The sequence below is a fragment of the Hyla sarda genome, chromosome 1 (assembly GCF_029499605.1).
Source record: "Hyla sarda isolate aHylSar1 chromosome 1, aHylSar1.hap1, whole genome shotgun sequence".
Classification (NCBI taxonomy): Eukaryota; Metazoa; Chordata; class Amphibia; order Anura; family Hylidae; genus Hyla; species Hyla sarda.
Genome location: NC_079189.1, coordinates 394,459,246 through 394,479,760, shown reverse-complemented (window position 1 = coordinate 394,479,760; position 20,515 = coordinate 394,459,246). Strand labels below are relative to the sequence as shown.

The 20,515-nt window shown below is 45.6% G+C and overlaps 1 long non-coding RNA gene across 2 annotated transcripts in view; it reads right to left on the bottom strand.

Moving 5' to 3' along the window:
- Positions 1 to 20,515, bottom strand: part of LOC130276572 (uncharacterized) — a 51,190-nt gene that overhangs the window by 4,605 nt on the left and 26,070 nt on the right. The window contains exons 1-2 of one of the 2 annotated variants that reach the window (XR_008845172.1): positions 11,861 to 12,667; positions 378 to 468 (exon numbers count right to left, since the gene is read on the bottom strand). This is a non-coding gene — a long non-coding RNA (uncharacterized LOC130276572). Of the gene's footprint in view, positions 1 to 377; positions 469 to 11,860; positions 12,668 to 20,515 lie in introns of those variants that run through there. The other variant, XR_008845170.1, reaches the window with a different exon arrangement.

Genomic DNA, 20,515 nt, shown 5'->3' with positions numbered 1-20,515 from the left:
AAGTCCTCCAAGGCTTTTAGAAGGAATGGTACCTGGGAGGTGTTGGGCGCATAAATGCACGCCACTGTCACCACCTGGTCTGGAACAGCACCCTTAACAAATAAGTAGCGAGCCTCCGGGTTTACCTTCACAGCTTGCACATCAATAGGGAGCGATCGGTGAAAACCGATAGAGACTCCCTTGGAATGTGCATCGGGATTAGGGCTGTGAGCCCAGGTGGTAAAGTAACGCCCCAACCTGTCCGGGACATGTCCTTCTTTAAAATGGGTCTCTTGCAAACATAAGATCTTAACTTTCTGTTTATGCATGTGATAAAGAATCTGAGACCTCTTCTCCGGCACATTAAACCCCAGCATGTTTAAAGTGGCAATTTTTACCTCCGCCATCCTACAACAGCTGGTTGTCCAGACAAGGGGAGGCGGTGTGGGCGCGGCGGGACACTCAAGGCGACCACGGAGGAACAGACACCTAAAAGAAAGAAAGGAGAGAGAAAGATCAATAAATAAAACAATAAGGAGAGATAACGAGTCAGTAGAGCTATAAGGAGGGACAAAAGCAAGAAGCAAGAATCACTTGTGCTAGGACACTAGTGGCAGTATCTAACAGCTGCCCAAAGGGTGTGCAACACGCACACCGACCCTATATGGGGGTGATGTGACGAAGAACAGGACACTCAAATCAAGAGAGATTTAACCTGTTCAAGACCCAGGGCGTAATTTTACTTAAGGACCCAGGGCGTAAACTTACGCCCTGGCGGTTTCCGGTCCCTGCCGCACGCCGGGCAGGGATCGGAAGCGGATTCCAGCTGAAATGCTTCAGCAAGCATCGAGGGCAAACGCCGAGGGGGGCCATGTAGGCCCCCCATGTCGGCGATCGCCGCAAATCGCAGGGTAAATCGCCCTTGCGATCTGCGGCGATACCGGGCTGATCGGGTCTCTGGGACCCGACCGCCCGGTAATTTCGCATGATCCCGGCTGTCACAGACAGCCAGGACCATGCTGAAGCATAGGAGCGAGGTGGCAAACCTGCCACCTCCTCCGATCCCCTGCGATCCGTCGGTTAACTAACCGACCAATCGCAGGAGGGGGGGCGGTTACTTCCTCCCGCCCTGTCCGGCCCCTTGAAGTCCGGAGAGGACGGGAGGAAGACCGGAGAACGCGGCGGGGGACGGGGGATTGCTGGGGCCCAGCCCCAGTACTTACCTCGTCCCTGAAGACCCGGATCCCGGCGATGAAGACGGCGGCGGCGGCAACAGGTGAGTAGATCTTCAGCCGCGGTCGGGCCCTTTACAGCAATGCACGTCGCCGTAAAGCGACATGCATTGCTGTAATGGGACCCTGTAAACTACAACTCCCAGCATGCCCAGACAGCCCTTAGCGTCTGGGCATGCTGGGACTTGCAGTTTTGCAACATCTGGAGGTCCACAGTTTGGAGACCACTGTGCCCTTCCAGATGTTGCAAAACTACACATCCTCAGCATGCCCTTACTGTTCAGGCATGCTGGGAGTTGTAGTTTTGCAACATCTGGAAGGGCACAGATTGGGAACCACTGTATTAGTGGTCTGCAAACTGTAGTCCTCCAGATGTTGCAAAACTACAACTCCAAGCATGCTGGGAGTTGTAGTTCGGCAACATCTGGCTTTAAAGAAGTTACCGAACTACTACTTCCAGCATGCCTGAGAATGTTTGGGAGTAGTGGTTTTGCAACAACTGGAGGCACACTGGTTGGGAAACATTGTCTGTTTCCTAACTCAGTGTTTTCCAACCCGTGTGCCTCGAGCTGTTGCAAAACTATAACTACCAGCATGCACTGATAAACTGTGCATGCTGGGAGTTGTAGTTTTGCAACAGCTGGAGGTCCCCCCCCCCTGTGAATGTACAGGATACATTCACATGGGCAAGGGGCTTACAGTGAGTATCAGGCTGCAAGTTTGCGATGCAGCAAATTTTGCGCGGCAGCTCAAACTCGCAGCGGGAAACTCGCTGTAATCCCCCGCCCGTGTGACTGTACCCTAAAAACACTACACTACACTAACACAAAATAAAATAAAAAGTAAAAAAACACTACGTATACACATACCCCTACACAGCCCCCCTCCCCTCCCCAATAAAAATGAAAAACGTCTGGTATGCCACTGTTTCCAAAATGGAGCCTCCAGCTGTTGCAAAACATCAACTCCCAGTATTGCTGGACAGCCGTTGACTGTCCAAGCATGCTGGGAGTTTTGCAACAGCTGGAGGCACCCTGTTTGGGAATCACTGGCGTAGAATACCCCTATGTCTACCCCTATGCAAATCCCTAATTCAGGCCTCAAATGCGCATGGCGCTCTCACTTCGGAGCCCTGTCGTATTTCAAGGCAACAGTTTAGGGACACATATGGGGTATCGCCGTACTCAGGAGAAATTGCCTAACAAATTTTGGGGGACTTTTTCTCCTTTCACCCCTTATGAAAAGGTGAAGTTTTTTTACACTAACATGCTGGTGTTGCCCTATACTTTTCATTTTGACAAGAGGTAAAAGGGTAAAAACGCCCCCCAAAATTTGTAATGCAATTTCTCCCGAGTACGGCGATACCCCATATGTGGGCGCAAAGTGCTCTGGGGGCGCACAATAAGGCCCAGAAGGGAGAGTGCGCCATGTACATTTGAGGTGATTTGCACAGGGGTGGCTGATTGTTACAGCGGTTTTGACAAACGCAAAAAAAAAAAAAACACATGTGACCCCATTTCGGAAACTATACCCCTCACGGAATGTAATGAGGGGTGCAGTGAGAATTTACACCCCACTGGTGTCTGACAGAGCTTTGGAACAGTGGGCTGTGCAAATAAAAAATTTTGTACAGACCATTGTTTCAAAAATCTGACAGACATTAGTGGGTTGTAAATGCTCACTGTACCCCTTGTTACGTTCCTCAAGGGGTCTAGTTTCCAAAATGGTATGCCATGGGGGGGGGGGGTTATTTTGCTGTCCTGGCACCATAGGGGCTTCCTAAATGCGGCATGCCCCCGAGCAAAATTTGCTCTCAAAAAGCCAAATATGACTCCTTCTCTTCTGAGCATTGTAGTTCGCCCGTAGTGCACTTCAGGTCAACTTATGGGGTACCTCCATACTCAGAAGAGATGGGGTTACAAATTTTGGGGGGTATTTTCTGCTATTAACCCTTGCAAAAATGTGAAATTTGGGGGGAAACACACATTTTAGTGAAAAGAATTATATATTTTTTTACATGTGCAAAAGTCGTGAAACACCTGTGGGGTATTAAGGCTCACTTTATTCCTTGTTACGTTCCTCAAGGGGTCTAGTTTCCAAAATGATATGCCATGTGGGGGGGTTTTGCTGTTCTGGCACCAAAAGGGCTTCCTAAATGCTACATGCCCCCCAAAAACCATTTCAGAAAAACGTACTCTCCAAAATCCCCTTGTCGCTCCTTCCCTTCTGAGCCCTCTACTGCGCCCGCCGAATACTTTACATGGACATATGAGATATTTCCTTACTCGAGAGAAATTGGGCTACAAAAACAACAATCCATTTTCTCCTTTTACCCCTTGTAAAAATTCAAAAATTTGGTCTACAAGAACATGCAAGTGTAAAAAATGAAGATTGTGAATTTTCTCCTTCACTTTGCTGCTATTCCTGTGAAACACCTAAAGGGTTAAAATGCTGACGTAATGTAATTTTGAATACTTTGGGGGGTGCAGTTTTTATAATGGGGTCATTTGTGGGGTATTTCTAATATGAAGGCCCTCAAATCCACTTCAAACCTGAACTGGTCCCTGAAAAATTTGATTTTGGAAATGTTGTGAAAAATTGGAAAATTGCTGATGAACTTTGAAGCCCTCTGGTGACTTCCAAAAGTAAAAACTTATCAATTTTATGATGCAAACATAAAGTAGACATATTGTAAATGTGAATAAAAATATATATATATATTTGGAATATCCATTTTCCTTACAAGCAGAGAGCTTCAAAGTTAGAAAAATGCAAAATTTTCAAATTTTTCATCAAATTTTGGGATTTTTCACCAAGAAAGGATGCAAGTTACCACAAAATTTTACCACTGTGTTAAAGTAGAATATGTCACGAAAAAACAATCTCGGAATCAGAATGATAACTAAAAGCATTCCAGAGTTATTAATGTTTAAAGTGACAGTGGTCAGATGTGCAAAAAAATGGCCGGGTCCTAAGGTGTAAAATGGCTGGGTCCTTAAGGGGTTAAGCAAAAACTAAACTAACTAATAATCATAGGCGGGATGCATACGTCCGCCCACGGCCATGACTCGTTAGCAGTAAGACTCCCTATCAGAGTCAGTTTACAGTATGAAGGGGGGAGGAAAGGGTTAAGACCACACTGTCCAGTTAGCTAGAGGAAAACACCGGTTACACAGGCAGACAGGGATGGAAGAAAGAACAAACCATTTAAAAAAAAGGGGAGGGTGGAAATAGGAGGACGGATAGGGAAAGGGGGGGTGAAGAAAAAGGAGCGGCGAAGAGAACGGGAAAAGGGAGGAAGAGGCAGGGAAAAGGAGGGAGAGGGAGGGAAGAGGGGGAAAAGTGAGGGTAAAGGAGCAAGAGGGAGGGAAAAAGAAGAAGAGAAGGGGGAAGAAGAGGAAGAGGGGGGGAAGGAAGAAGGGGAGGGGAAAGGAGGAAGGGGGGGAGGGAGGGGGAAAGGAAGAAGGAAGCGGAAGAGGGAAAGAGGAAGGAGGGGAAGGGGGGAGAGGAAGGGGGGGGAGAGAGAGGGGAAGGGGGGGGGAGAGGAGGAAAGGGGGGGGAGGAGGGGGGAGAGGAGGAAGGGGGGAGGGAGACTGTTCCTATGAACCACCAATAGACAATGGATAGGCTCCAAGAAGCAGTGATGTATTGTAGTAAGGCACTCTAGGCAACGTCACTATATGTATCAGGGTTCCATTGAGGGTCCGGCTGAGCCGCGTCTCAGTCTCCTCTGGCGTTGCGGCATTGGCCATCCTGGGTTAGGGCGTCTGACTGGAGTGCGCTGTGAAGCCCTGTGCACAGATGAGGGCGCAAAAGGGTCCTTTAAGAAGTCAGACCATTCTGGCAGCTGCATAGGTGGGAGACCCAGTTTGCCAAGAAAATGCGGCAGTTCCTCTGGGACACGGAGTGATGCAGTCAGGTCTCCGTTGTTAACATGCAATGCGAAGGGAAAACCCCAGCGATATGGGATATTTCTCTCCTGAAGGACACGGAGCAGGACAGGTCTGGGTACAGGTGCAGGACAGCCCCATCAAAGTCTATTTCACCCCTCTGTCTCACTTTATGCATAATCTGCTCCTTCAGCACGTATCTATGGACCCTACAGATTACATCGCGTGGTCGGGTCGGGTCAGAACTGGGAGCCCTCAGGGCACGGTGTACTCTGTCCAATTCAATTGAGGACTCAGGTGGGCGACCAAGCAACATATTAAAGATGCCCGTGACAGTAGGCAGGAAGTCCTGAGAGCGGGTTGCTTCAGGTAAGCCGCGAATACGTATGTTGTTTCTACGGCTGCGGTTCTCGATATCATCAAGATGATCCGCAAGAGCGTGGTTAGTCATTGACTGGGCCGCTGCGGCCATCTGTCGGTCCAGGACAGTAGTTTGAAAGTTCTCCAGAGCCCTAACTTTACCCTGCAGCTCAGCGACATCGTTTTTAACAGGTTGAAGGTCCTGGCGCCAGGCATGCTTTAAATCAAGGGCCATCGCAGACATGTCCGACTTGGTTGGCAGAAGTGATAACAGGGCCTGCAATTCGGGATGACCCTTTAGCAGTGCCACCACCTGGGCTGGGGGCGGGAGAGATGAGGCGAGAGGGTCACCCTCCACCATCGCCAGGTGGGCTTGGCCAGAGACTGGGATGAGTGCTGCCTTATGCATTGCAGGAGAGGGACTCATAGCAACAACAGTATTCAGCAAGGCCTTGGCAGTAATGTCACCCTGTAGTCCCAGGGCTGGTCTAGGGCTGGAGTCCCAGGACCCATCAGACAGTTGGCTATGGGGCTCCAGGAGAGGAGGGGGAGCACCCAAAGGTCTGTCCACAGTGTCAAGGGGCCAGTCCTGTGATGTGGGAAGGGAGCCAGAGCCTGCAGGGCTATCCTGGCTTCCAAATATGGAGGGGACTCCTATGGATGGCGAGCGCGCCACATCCTCCACTATTCCAGGTGGGGGGGGGGCGGTATCATGTGGTATTCTTGCTCAGTCCCGTCCCCAACCACCCCTCCACCTACCGCAGGAAGCGTGGTCTCCTCGGCACTATTCTCTCCCCACTCCGCAAGCAGCGCTGGAGAAGAGGGCTGGTAGCGGTGATCTCCGTTGGTGCGGCCAGGTGCAGGCAAGGAACTGGACAGCGCGCCCTGAGTACGCACCTCTTCGCGGCCCACGGGCGGCCGTCCCTGTGAGAGAGTCGCCTCCTCCTCCCGCCTGGCAGCTGTTTGCGGCTGTTCTCTGGCCTCCGGAGTCTGGGTCGGGAGATCCAGGAGGGCCTGTAGCTGCAATCCATGGCCCGAGGTCCCGGACACAGCAGTGCTCCTGCGCGTCACCGGAGGTGAGTGGGCGGGCGCCTCCCGCTGCGAGGATTCCCGCGCCATTTTGGACTAAACCGGCATGGGGTCCTCGGCTTGTTGTGAGCCCAGAGAGGGCTAAGAAAGTTTGAAATGGGGATTGTAGGCTGCTGGAAGCTCCCCCTGATTCTCTTGTGTCTGCCTGTGCGTTTGGGTCGCATGAGATCAACGAAATCCCCGCTATTTAGGGCCGTGGGAGCGGAGCTCAGCAAACACGCGTCTGTCTTCCTCACATGTCAGGCCACACCCCGTTTATACGGTTTTTAAAGGTACATCAAACTGTAGTCTACTACGGTTTTGTGTCCCGATCAAAAAACGTATCCAACCTTTATACGGTTATTTTAAAATGGAGTTCTATGGTAACCGTATTGAACCGTATGTGCACGGTTACATCTGGTTTGCACAATACTGTTTTTCATTTATTTATTTTTTTTCAATAAAAAAAGAAGAACTTTATTTAAAATGTTGACAAACATAAAACCATATCCATTTTCAAACCGTATATGGTTTAAAAACGTAAGGAGGCATATACAGTTGCATACATTTCGTTCTGGTTTGGAGACATACGTTTTTTGTACAGAAAGAAATGGGATACGGGACCCGTATTGCAAAAACGAGATGTGAATGCAGCCTTACTATTATTTATTTATTTATTTATTTATGTATTGTTTGTTTTAAACAGCAGAAACAGAGTATTTTATGTGCCTTTCTGTACAACCAAAATGTTACAGTTCAGTAGGGGCTTCCAGTTTACTAAGTATATTTATAGTATGGATTTCTCTTACAAAGAAAAAATAGGAGTATGTGTAATTTGTAATGTAGTGGAGAGGAAAAAAATGAAACCGCACAGGTGTTGCCTCGTGTATTACCCCCTGCAAGTGAGAAAATGCTAGATGTTGGGGCTACTGACGCCTCTAGTAGGTGGCCGCTCACCTCAAGAAAGGATAATGCGCTTATCACCCTAGTAAATAGGGTACCATGCGATGGGATCCGCTGTTGGAGCCGGGAGGTCACAGGAAGCCGGAGGGTTCCAATCCTGGAGAAGTTACACGGAGGAAGGGAGGAAGAAGACCTATCACCCAGGCGCTGCGGATGCTTGTCCCAAGAATTCAATGGAAACAGGAATGTGCAATCAATCACAGATCCCTCGGCAGGGACCACTTTATTGAAAAAAATTTAATCATTGCAGGGTACAGATTACCCGTTTCGAGGGAAACACCCTCTTCATCAGATCTATGCAACATAGGTTCATTGCGGTTTAAATAATGAGAAAATGGTGCCAAATACTTTAAGTTGGCAGAGCCATAGGTGCAAAAATATGTAAACACGAATTACAGCAAGAATAAAAAAACTTTCATAAAAGATACTGAACAAAATCATTAGAAACTAATGCACATCCATTTATTAAGACATATATACAGTGACCCCCGACCTACGATGGCCCCGACATATGATCAAATCGACATACGATGGCCTCTCAGAGGCCATCGCATGTCGATGTCAGCATCGACATACGATGCTTTTTTATGTCGGGGCCATCGCATTAAGTGCTATCCGGCAGCGCAAAATGCTTAAGCTGCTGCCGGATAGCATCTTAATGTTCCCCGTGTGGTGCGGTAAGTATTACTTACCCCCCCACGATGCTCCAGGGTGCCCTCCGGGCCCAGCGCTGGTCTTCCGGTGTCTTCTCGGCCCTCTCTGATGACGTCAATACGCTGCTACGCACGTCATCCAATAGGAATGGCGTACGCTGCGGTGTAATGACGTCGCTACGCAGGCCCAGTAAGGCCTTGCGGAAGACAGCAGAGGACCGGAGAAGACAGTGGAGGACCGGAGATGACCAGGAGAGCCTAGCGGAGGCCCGGGGTCACCATCGGGAGAGGCGGGGACACCATCACGAGCGGCAGAGACAGGTACGCTTCCTATAATTTACATTGCACGAATCCCTCAACATACAATGGATTCGACAAACGATGGCTCGTATGGAACGAATTACCATCGTATGTTGAGGGACCACTGTATAGGTAAAAGTGCACATAGGTATGAAAATTCATAGGGTATTAACAGATAAAATATCGGGGTTCTCAGGTTCGGCAGCGCTGCGCTTTTATTATTAGTCTCCTACACATCTATTATCTAGTCTCCTACACATCTATTACATCTATGATGCTAATACAGTTCCACGAGACCTCTGTGGAGCAGCCGTGGCTGTCAATATCCACACTGGGACTGTGATCGCACATTCTGCTATGTGATTGGTCCCGGGCCCGGTCACGTGACCGGTCTCCTAGGGTACGCGTCTCTAACACACTCCCCGTTTGTTTACATTAGTAAGCCCTGCTTCCTGGTTTAGGCCAGTGACGCCGAACCCAGCACACGCGTAATTGGTTACCCTAGTCACATTGGCGCCGTGCCCCCCCCCCCTCCTGATGTACACCTAACCACAGGAACACCACTCGTGCATGCAGCGCTGCCGAACCTTAGACTTCCGATATTTTATCTGTTAACACCCTATGAATTTCCATACCTATGTGCACTTTTACCTATATAAATATGTCTTAATAAATGGATGTGCGTTAGTTTCTAATGATTTTGTTCTTTTTTGATTTGAAGTTTTTTTTAATTCTTGCTGTACTTCCTGTATACATTTTTTTGCACCTATGGCTCTGCCCACTTAAAGTATTTTGAACCATTTTCTCATTATTTAAACCGCAATGTATCTATGTTACATAGATCTGATGAAGAGGCTGTCTCCCTCAAATGCGTAATCTGTACCCTGCAATAATAAAAAAAATTTCAATAAAGTGGTCCCTGCCGAGGGATCTGTGATTGCACATTCCTGTTTCCATTGATTTCTTGGGCCAAGCATCCGCAGCGCCTGGGTGATAGGTCTTCTTCCTCCCTTCCTCCATGTAATTTGTAATATGTCTCAGTTAAACCACCTATAAGTCCCACTTCTTTTTTTATTTCATTTTGCTTGGCACAGTGATTTATTGTAGAATATAAAAGTTTGTGATGTATCATTACAACTTACATACCATGCTATAACTGCTAATAGTCATATAAAAGGGGTTTCCACATATTCTTGCCTTTAATATGAAAGGTATAATTATTATAATGACATATTATAAAGATTTAATTTTATTTGATAGTGCCATTAAAATGGGTATTCCCAACTGCACATTTGTAGCATAACCACAGGATATGCCATCAATCTCCACTTCAATCTCTACACATATGTCACACTGTGTAGACAAAGTAATTGTGCAGCCTGTGAGAGGAGTACTGAGTGTATTTATTTTGCTGTGCCATCTATAAAATCTCAAAAATACACCACTTCTGGTACCTGCCTCTCAAGATCTAAAGCCTCTAAACTCTGCCACAGCCAGAGGTGGTTTGGTAGCCGAAAACAGCTGTATGGTCTAATTTTACACAGTTTCTGTAACTCCTATAGAGGTTAATCGGAGTTACATAAACAACATAGTTTGTGGTGCTACATCATTTATGCAACTCCCATTAACAATGATAGGAGGTACAACAATTGCGTAAAACAGTCTCCTCCTCAACCACCTATGATGGCCACAATCAGGCTGGAGGGGACAGAGGGTGCCCTTGATTTTGGTGCAATTTCAAGATTTAATGACACAGCAAAATAAATACACATACCAAGACATTATCAGTACTCCTCTTACAGACTGCACAGTATCTATTCAGGGTTAGAAAAACATGGCTGCTTTCTTTCAAAAACAGCACCATCCCTGTCCTCAGGTTGTGTGTACCAACCCAGCTTCCTTCACCATAATGAAACTGAGCTATGTTTTTTAACATAGCGGATAACTCTTAAAGCCATACTGCATTGTTATAAACAACATCCATATATACATATATCTATGTATTTTTAAGGTGAATAGCTTTAAAGGGGACCTCTGACTTAAGGTAATAAAAGAACAAAATGCTGTAAAGTATATAGCACTGCTAACCTGCAGTGGCGTTGCTAGGGTTGGTGTCACCCGGTGCGGTAGAAAATGGTGTCACCCCCATACCTACCCCCTACCCCCAGTAAGTTTTTAGCCTGTTGTGACAGACACCACTGTTGTAGTGAATTGTGAGAAATTCCAGTATAATAATCAGATATACCAGTTGCCACAGAATAGGAAAGTGTTAAGGAAGTTTTCACCATTTAAATATACAGCTCCCAGAATTACTTAAAGGGGTACTCCACTGGAAAACATTTACTTTTATATCAACTGGTGCCAGAAAGTTAAACAGATTTTTAAATTACTTCTATTTAAAATATTAATCCTTACAGTACTTATCAGCTGCTGTATGCTCCACAGGAAGTTGTGTAGTTCTTTCCAGTCTGACCACAGTGCTATTTGCTGACACCTCTGTCCATGTCAGGAACTGTCCAGAGCAGGATAGGTTTGCTATGGGGATTTGCTCCTACTAGGACAGTTCTTGACATGGACAAAGGTGTCAGCACAGAGCACTGTGGTCAGACAGAAAATAAATTAAAAAAGAAAAGAACTTCCTGTGAATCACTTATACAGCAGCTAATAAGTACTGGAAGGATTAAGATTTTTAAATAGAAGTAATTTACAAATCTGTTTAACTTTGTAGCACCAATTGATAAAAAAAAAAAAATGTTTTCCAGTAGAGTACCCCTTTATGCAGTGGTGAGGTTATGCTGGGAGTTGTAGTTTCACTCACCATAACTGTAGAACTTACAAGTGACTACAGCTCTGATAGGACATAGAGAGGAGAATGTACAATGATATCAGTGACTACAGGTGACGTCTTCTCTATAGTGAGGAGAATGTACAATGATATCAGTGACTACAGGTGACGTCTTCTCTATAGTGAGGAGAATGTACAATGATATCAATGATTACAGGTGACGTCTTCTCTATAGTGAGGACAATACACAATGATATCAGTGACTACAGGTGACGTCTTCTCTATAGTGAGGAGAATACACAATGATATCAGTGACTACAGGTGACGTCTTCTCTATAGTGAGGAGAATATACAATGATATCAGTGACTACAGGTGACGTCTTCTCTATAGTCAGGAGAATACACAATGATATCATTGACTACAGGTGACGTCTTCTCTATAGTGAGAAGAATACACAATGATATCAGTGACTACAGGTGACGTCTTCTCTATAGTGAGGAGAATACACAATGATATCAGTGACTACAGGTGACGTCATCTCTATAGTGAGGAGAATACACAATGATATCAGTGACTACAGGCGACGTCTTCTCTATAGTCTTCCCTTATCTAATTCAGATGGTACATACCGCCAGGACTTGTTCCAGCTAAAACTTCTGTCTGCAGAATGTGACGCCCAGACGTCTCCTCTCTATGTCAGCGCATTCTCATCCTCTATATGAAAACAGTTATTATTATAAACCTGCCAGACACAGTATCCTCTAAATATAATACTACTATACACTATACTCTTTGATTATAAATCTTCCATACACCATACCCACTGAATATAATACTACCACACACTGTACATTCTGAATATAATACCAACATATACTGTACACTCTGAATATAAATCTGCCACATACTGTAACCCTGAATATAATACCGCCACACACTGTACCCTCTGAATATAATACTACCACCCACTGCGCCCTCTGAATATAATACTACCACCCACTGCGCCCTCTGAATATAATACTACCACCCACTGCGCCCTCTGAATATAATACTACCACACACTGTGCCCTCTGAATATAAATCTGCCACATACTGCACCCCTGAATATAAATCTGCCACATACTGTACCCCTGAATATAATACCGCCACACGCTGTACCCACTGAATATAATACTACCACATATTGTACCCTCTGAATATAATACTACCACCCACTGCGCCCTCTGAATATAATACTACCACAAACTGCGCCCCCTGAATATAAATCTGCCACATAGTGTACCCTCTGAATATAAATCTGCCACATACTGTACCCCTGAATATAAATCTGCCACATACTGTACCCCTGAATATAATACTACCACCCACTGCACCCTCTGAATATAATACTTAGAGATGAGCGAACTACAGTAAATTCGATTCGTCACGAACTTCTCGGCTCGGCAGTTGATGACTTTTCCTGCATAAATTAGTTCAGCTTTCAGGTGCTCCCGTGGGCTGGAAAAGGTGTATACAGTCCTAGGAGAACTAATTTACGCAGGATAAGTCATCAACTGCCGAGCCGAGAAGTTCGAGACAAATCGAATTTACTGTAAGTTCGCTCATCTCTAATAATACTACCACAAACTGCGCCCTCTGAATATAATACTACCACAAACTGCGCCCTATGAATATAATACTACCACAAACTGCGCCCTCTAAATATAATACTACCACAAACTGCGCCCTCTGAATATAATACTACCACAAACTGCGCCCTATGAATAACATTGCCATACAGTGCACCCTCTGAATATAATACCACAACCGCAGTAACACCCCTCAACATCCGTTAGCTGATGCTATTACCACGGGAGGGGGGGTATTGGTGGTGTTGCTAGTGGATGATGGGGGTGCTACTACTGGGGGGTGTTGCTGGAGGATGATGAGGGTGCTACTGGCCATCCCCCCTGGCAGTACCACCCCCATCATCCATCGGCAGGATCATCCTCCTGGCAGGAGCACCGCCATCATCCACCACCAGGATCTGCTGATGGAGGTGCTGCTGCTGGGGGGTGGGTGTTGCTGGTGGATGATGAGGGTGCTACTGCCAGGGGGGAGCATTAGGTAGGCAGCAGTTCCCCCACATTAGGTAGGTAGCAGTTTCCCCACATTAGGTAGCATCGATTCCCCACATGTGGTACCAGTTCCCCCACATTAGGTAGGTACCAGTTACCCCACATTAGGTAGCAATTTCCCCACATTAGGTAGCACAGATTCCCCACATTATGTAGCAGTTTCCCCACATTAGGTAGCATAGATTCCCCACATTTGGTAGCACAGATTACCCACATAAGGTAGCACAGATTACCCACATAAGGTAGCATAGACTCCCCACATAAGGTAGCACAGATTTCCCACATTAGATAGCATAGACTCCCCACATTAGGTAGCATAGACTCCGCACACTTGGTAGTAGTTTCCCCACATTAGGCCGCAGGTTCCCCACAATGGGTCAAAGTCTCCCCACATTAGATCGCTGGTTCAACCCCACCCCCACCCACCCCCCCCCCCCCCCACACACACACACACACACACACACACAAAAAAACACATACAACACAGAGAGACACACACACACAAACACACACAGTCAGATAGACACACACTCACAGACAGACACACAGAGTCACACACACACAGTCACATACACACACAGTCACACACACACAGAGTCACACTCACACACACAGAGTCACATACATGCACACACAGTCACACACACAGAGTCACATACACACACAGACAGAGAGACAGACACACACACTCACCCATCCAGCCGCGCTCCTTCTCACCTGGCGCCCTTCGAGTGACGTCACTGACGTCCTCCTGCGCGGCCATGCAGTGTGACGTCAGGCCGGCGCAGACGTGGGAGCGGAGGCCGGGCACAGTGCTTGTAACGGCGAGGGGATGTGATGACGGACGGGCGCACAGTGCAGGTGAAAGAGGGGGGGTTGCTGACGGACGGAAGGGCGCACCGCACACACAGCGCGGGGGGGGGGGGGTTGGTTTGCTGACGGATGGGTGGCCGGTCAGGCACAGATGGGGGGTGTCTGTGTAGCGGGGGGGTGCTGCTGCTGCGGAGCATCTTGGTGTCACCCCATTAGGTTGGTGTCACCCGGTGCGGGCCGCACCCCCCGCACCCGGGTCGCAACGCCACTGCTAACCTGTCTGTCCCAGTTCTGTGGCTAGAGCTCAGAGACAAAATACAGCCAAGTTTCTTGAGCCAGCAGAGGATGATGCATTGTCCCAGGAGAGAGTGAGGAGCTTGGGAGCTGGAGACAACACCACATTGAAAATCAAAGCACTACACTACTTCCTGTCAGGGGTGAATCACACAAAAGCACGCTAAAGCCAGTATAGTTTGTGATAGCACTATATTATTAAGTTTTATACAGTCATGGCTGTAAATGTTGGCACCCCTGAAATTTTTCAAGAAAATGAAGTATTTCTCACAGAAAAGGATTGCAGTAACACGTGTTTTGCTATACACGTTTTTTCCCTTTTGTGTGTATCGGAACTAAACCAAAAAACTAAGGAAAAAAAGCTAATAGGACATAATGTCACACCAAACTCCAAAAATGGTCCGGACAAAATTATTGGCACCCTTAACTTAATATTTGGTTGCACACCCTTTGGAAAAAATAACTGAAATCAGTCGCTTCCTATAACCATCATTAAGCTTCTTACACCCCTCAGCCGGAATGTTGGTCCACTCTTCCTTTGCAAACTGCTCCAGGTCTCTCTTATTAGAAGGGTGCCTTTTCCCAACAGCAATTTTAAGATCTCTCCATAGGTGATCAATGGGATTTAGATCTGGACTCATTGCTGGCCACTTCAGAACTCTCCAGAGCTTTGCTGCCATACATTTATGGGTGCTTTTTGACATATGTTTGGGGTCATTGTCCTGCCGGAAGACCCAAGATCTCAGACGCATACCCAGCTTTCTGACACTGGGCTGTACAGTGTGACCCAAAATCCATTGGTAATCCTCAGATTTCATGATGCCTTGCACCCATTCAAGGCACCCAGTGCCAGAGGCAGCAACACAACCCCAAAACATAATTTACCCTTCACCGTATTTCACTGTAGGTACTGTGTTCTTTTCTTTGTAGGCCCCATTCCATTTTCAGTAAACAGTAGAATGATGTGCTTTAACAAAAAGCTCTATTTTGGTCTCATCTGTCCACAAGAAGGATTTAGGCTTACTCAAGTTCATTTTGGCAAAATGTAGTCTTGCTTTTTCATGTCTCTGTGTCAGCAGTGGGGTCCTCCTTGGTCTCCTGCCATAGCGTTTAATTTCATTTAAATGTTTACGGAGCCTGCAAGACAGTTTGAATATCTTTGGAACTTGTTTGGGGCTGCTTATCCACCATCCGGACTATGCTGCATTTACACCTTTCATCAATTTTTCTCTTCCGTCTATGCCCAGGGAGATTAGCTACAGTGCCATGGGTTGCAAACTTTTTCATAATGTGGCGCACTGTGGACAAAGGTAAATCTAGATATCTGGAGATGGACTTGTAACCTTGAGATTGTTGATATTTTCCCACAATTTTGGTTCTCAGGTCCTTAGACAGTTCTCCTCTCCAGCAGGTACAACGTCACTGAAGCCTGCTGGGGGACCGCTTCAGCCCTCACTTGACGCTTTTTGGCGGAGTCTTGTAAGTGAAGGGGATCAAGGAGGAGCAGCAGAGGAAGAAGCTGCAGAGCGGCCGGGAGAAGGTGGAGAAGTGGAGGAAGAAGCTGCAGGCCAGGAGAAGTTTAGACCGCCGGAATATGAGGGAAATCCTCTGTGCTGCTGTGAGCGGGCTGTGGGCAAACTTCTTTCACAGCTGTCTGTCACCTGGCCCCAGCCGGCCATGTCAGGAGCTGCTGCGGGCTTAGCGCTCGCTGTCTGATTGACAGGCAGGGAGCTGCACTGTGCTCGTCATGTGTCTCGGCTTCAGTCTGAGATTTCGGACTCATGCAGCATGAGTTCGAAATCTATAAGGGACTTGCGGCCGGGACATGTAGGGAGATCCTTAGTGGTTTGTTTTTTAAACAGAAAATAAACCTGGAAATAAACATTTTTTTAATAATATGCATTTAGGAAGTTGTTAGGCATCCATTTCTGTACAATATATCAAAACTTTTTTTTTTTATGAAAACTTTTTAAAACTGGAATACCCCTTTAAGCTTCTGGGCCTTGGTGTAAAATCTGTTCTCTGGTTCATCCTGAACAGGTATATGACTTGGTGCACTGGTTACACACCACTGAACTACAATACATTTACTAACAATGGATAACTATTTTGGACATCATGATTTTTCTAAATTATTATACTGTATAATGCATGCAGAAGTGCACATTCATTTATAAACACAATGATGGTAGGGAGAACAATGATTTCTGTCCAAATAGATATCACCTGTCAATAGTTTGTATTGCCACAATAAGCAGGTTTTATTACCACAAAAAAAATTCTTATATGTTCAACACATAGCATACAGCTTACTTAAAGGGAAACTGACAGCCTGTTCACCCACACTAAACCCAATACACTGGGATATAGGGCAGGTGAGCAGAATTAAAACAAGGGTTTACTTACTTAATTTGTTCCTGTGGATTAAAAGTTATGCCTCCCGGTAGCTGCATTGCTGCAGCTCTTCTGTGCACAATGGAGGCAGGAAGCTGACTTGCCGAGCTTCCCTACCTATTCAATATGCAGCGCCATGCCAGCCCTGATATAAATATACAATTTTCCTGACTCTCACGTCGTAGTAACGTCAGGGGTGGACATAGCGCTGCATATTGAGGAGGCAAAACTGTGCGACAAAAGGGGTAGTGTACTATGCCAAGTGCCCATGCCACAAAATTTACGTGGGTCTAACGACACGCAAATTTCGTAGACGTGTCAGAGAACACGTACTTGACATCGTATCAGCCAAAATTTGTATTGATATTCCTCATCAAAAAACCCTGGCTAGGCATTTCAAGAAGTACCACAATTGTGATGGCAGTCTTTTACAGGTTACGAGGCATTGACCGCATCTACATCAGCAACCGGGGAGGTGATTGGAAAAGAATACTTGCACAAAAAGAAACTCGCTGGATAGAAGTGTTAGGCACAAGGACTCCGGATGGCCTCAATGAAGTGAACAGCTTTGTCCCTTTTTTGTAAGTATAATATTCTCATTTTATGTTCTTAAGTTCTTTATGTTCTACCTATGTATTCGATAATATACAATATATAATTAATTTCAGCTTTGTCCTCTATGGTAGCTCCATATTAGTTTTTAATTATATGTTTTTAGCTGTGCTTTTAGTCTTTGTGTTGGTTGAGCATAGCACATTATTTTGTCATTTTTTAATGTTGTCTAATTGTTTGTCCTTTTACACACATTTGTTTTTAGATATCAACATGCTTTTTGTAAATTCGCTGAGAAATTGATGTCAATTGGCTCTTTGGTCCATCTTTTGGGATGTGGTGATCCAATAATTTGACCACTGCTCACATCCTTTGTCCCTTCCCTTTTCTCCCCCTCCCCCCCCCCCCCCATTCCCCTCCCAGGGCCATTTTGTGGAAAATAAACTAATTTTCTCTATATATTACATAGCCGCGTCTGCGCAATGAGATGCGCTGGTCGGCCATTATTATGTAGCACACATTCACGGACACTATTGTTCAAGCAATATCTTCCTTTTTTTTTCCAACATGTCGCTGTGTTTAGACATAGCGCCGGTAGCGATCAGGTGATATGGAGATTAGGCAACACAATGTATCCCGGAAGCGTGGCGGATGTTACTAGCAGGTGTGTGTTAATGTTTGGATGTTTTTTATTGGCTTCTACTGGTATAAATACTGTGCTCACCCAGTCCCACACCACTCCTGAATAAAGCCCATCCCGGCGAAACGCGTCGGAGGTCTGGTGTGGAACTGGGGTGAGTCCTGTACCGCTGTATGCTTCTGTTTGCTGCTCAGTAAGTTCTTTTTTAGGCTGCTTTTTTGTATTGTAGCACTTGTGCACTTTATTAGGCCAGCCTTATTTCTCTTTCCTCCAGTCAGGGTGCATATTTCTCACCCGTCTGTATTTGGTTCTTTATACTCCTTGGTTCCCCCCTTTTTTTGTCACTTAGGGGACTCCAGTATCTTCTTTGACTTATCTGCTGCAGCATACCATCTTTTATTTACAGACATACAGCTATTTACCGGTACAGGACTTTTCTCACCCCAGTACCCCCCTCTTTTGTTCCCTACCATGTGTGTTATTTATACTATTATGTGTTTTTTGCAACCATTAATAAAGTAATCTACTTTTACAATTCACTTGCTTGGAGATATATTTTGTGTGCTATATGCACGTGTAGGTGACTATATTGAGGAGGCAGGGAGGCCGGGCAAGTGCACAGAAGAGCTGTAGCAATGCAGCTACTGGGAGGCATAACTTTTAATTGGCTGGACTGATTTATGTAAGTGACCCCTCGGTTCACCCGCAGAATGACCCAGTATATTGGGTTTAGTGTGGGTGAAAAGGCTGTCAGTTTCCCTTTAAAGGAATACTCAAAGCAACACCAGAACTTAGTGTTACGCAGAGTGTCAGACCTGAGGGGGCAATTCAGCCAAGCAGGACAAATGAAGAACTATAATTGCAGCGTCCTCTAAGCTGATCTAAACTACATTGTTTTATTGGCGTTCTTAGCTGGAACAAGAATACAGAAGTAAAGGACTGGGTGGAGTCCTGGAAAGTGCAAGTGATAGAAATGGCCTGCTGAACAATCATTATTATATTCAGAAATGTGAATATTATTGCTCAGCTGTCAGAAAGTGGTTATAGGTTATGGGACAATGCCAGTTGTTATCATTTGAACTATGGACCTAAATGTTGATAACAATCTGTTTGTGAGTTGTGTTATTCCGTTTTATCTGCCAAGATCAGGTTAGAGTGAATGTATTACCTAGGTTATTTTTTTACTGATTGGAGCCAGATACTGAAACATGTTCTCTTCTGTAGTCTGTTTTTTTTTTTTTTTAATTAACTCCTTAACGACCATGCACAAATATTTTCGCTCGTGGCCAGCTCCTGTTATGTGAAGCGCACTTCATACCCGGCAGGTTCCGGTTGCTATCAGCAACCAGGACCCGCGGCTAATGCCGGACATTGCCGATAGGGCTGATGTCCTATATTAACCCTTTCGACGCTGTGATCAAAGTTGATCCCGGCATCGAAAATAGGAGAAAAGCATTGCCGGTTAGCTCAGTGGGCTGTTCGGGATGCCGCAGTGAAATAGCGGTGTTCCAAAAGCTGAGAGGACAGCGGGAGGGTTCTTACCTTGTTTCCCGCAGTCCGATCGTCACTCTGCTGCTCCATGCCTGAGATCCAGGGTGGAGCAGCAGAGCACCGATAACACTGACCACTGACCAAGGATGTAATAGTCCCCTATGGGGACAAAAAAAAAAGTGTAAAAAAAAAAGTGTAAAAAAAAAGTTCATGAATGTGATTTAACCCTTCCCTAATAAAAGTTTTAATCACCCCCCCTTTTGACATAATAAAAATTTGTAAACAAAACTAAAAAAAACATATGTGGTATCACCGCATGCGTAAATGTCCAAACTATAAAAATATAATGTTAATTAAACCACATGGTCGATGGCGTACATGTAAAAAAAAAAATTCCAAAGTCCAAAATTGGGTATTTTTTGTCACTTTGTATACCCTAAAAAAAATTAGAAAAAGCAATCAAAAAGTCCAATGAAAACAAAAATGGTACCGATAAAAACATCAGATCACGGTGCAAAAAATTAGCCAACATAAATCCCTGCATATGGAAAAATAAAAAAAGTCATAGGGGTCAGAAGTTACTAATTACTTACTAATTACACATACTAATTTTGATGCATGTAGTTATATATTTTTTTAAAGTAGTAAAATAAAATAAAACCAATATAAATTAGATATCCTTGTAACTATATGGACCTACAGAAAAAGATGTTGGGCCTCATATACTAAGCTGAAACCGACCAGTTTTTGTCTGGTTATTTTGCCTGAGACATGTCTGAGACATGTATGCGCCAGTGTGCGACAGTGTGCGCCTGAAAAATCTGACAAACCCGAAAAGGGGGCGTGGTCGGACACAAAAGGGGCGTGGTTGGCCAGAAAGGGGTGTGGTTTCACAACCCGACCGATTTACTATGGAATTCACAGAAAATCCTGTGGGTAAATGGCTGGAAATATCGACCTAGAAAAAGCTGGTCAGAAAAATG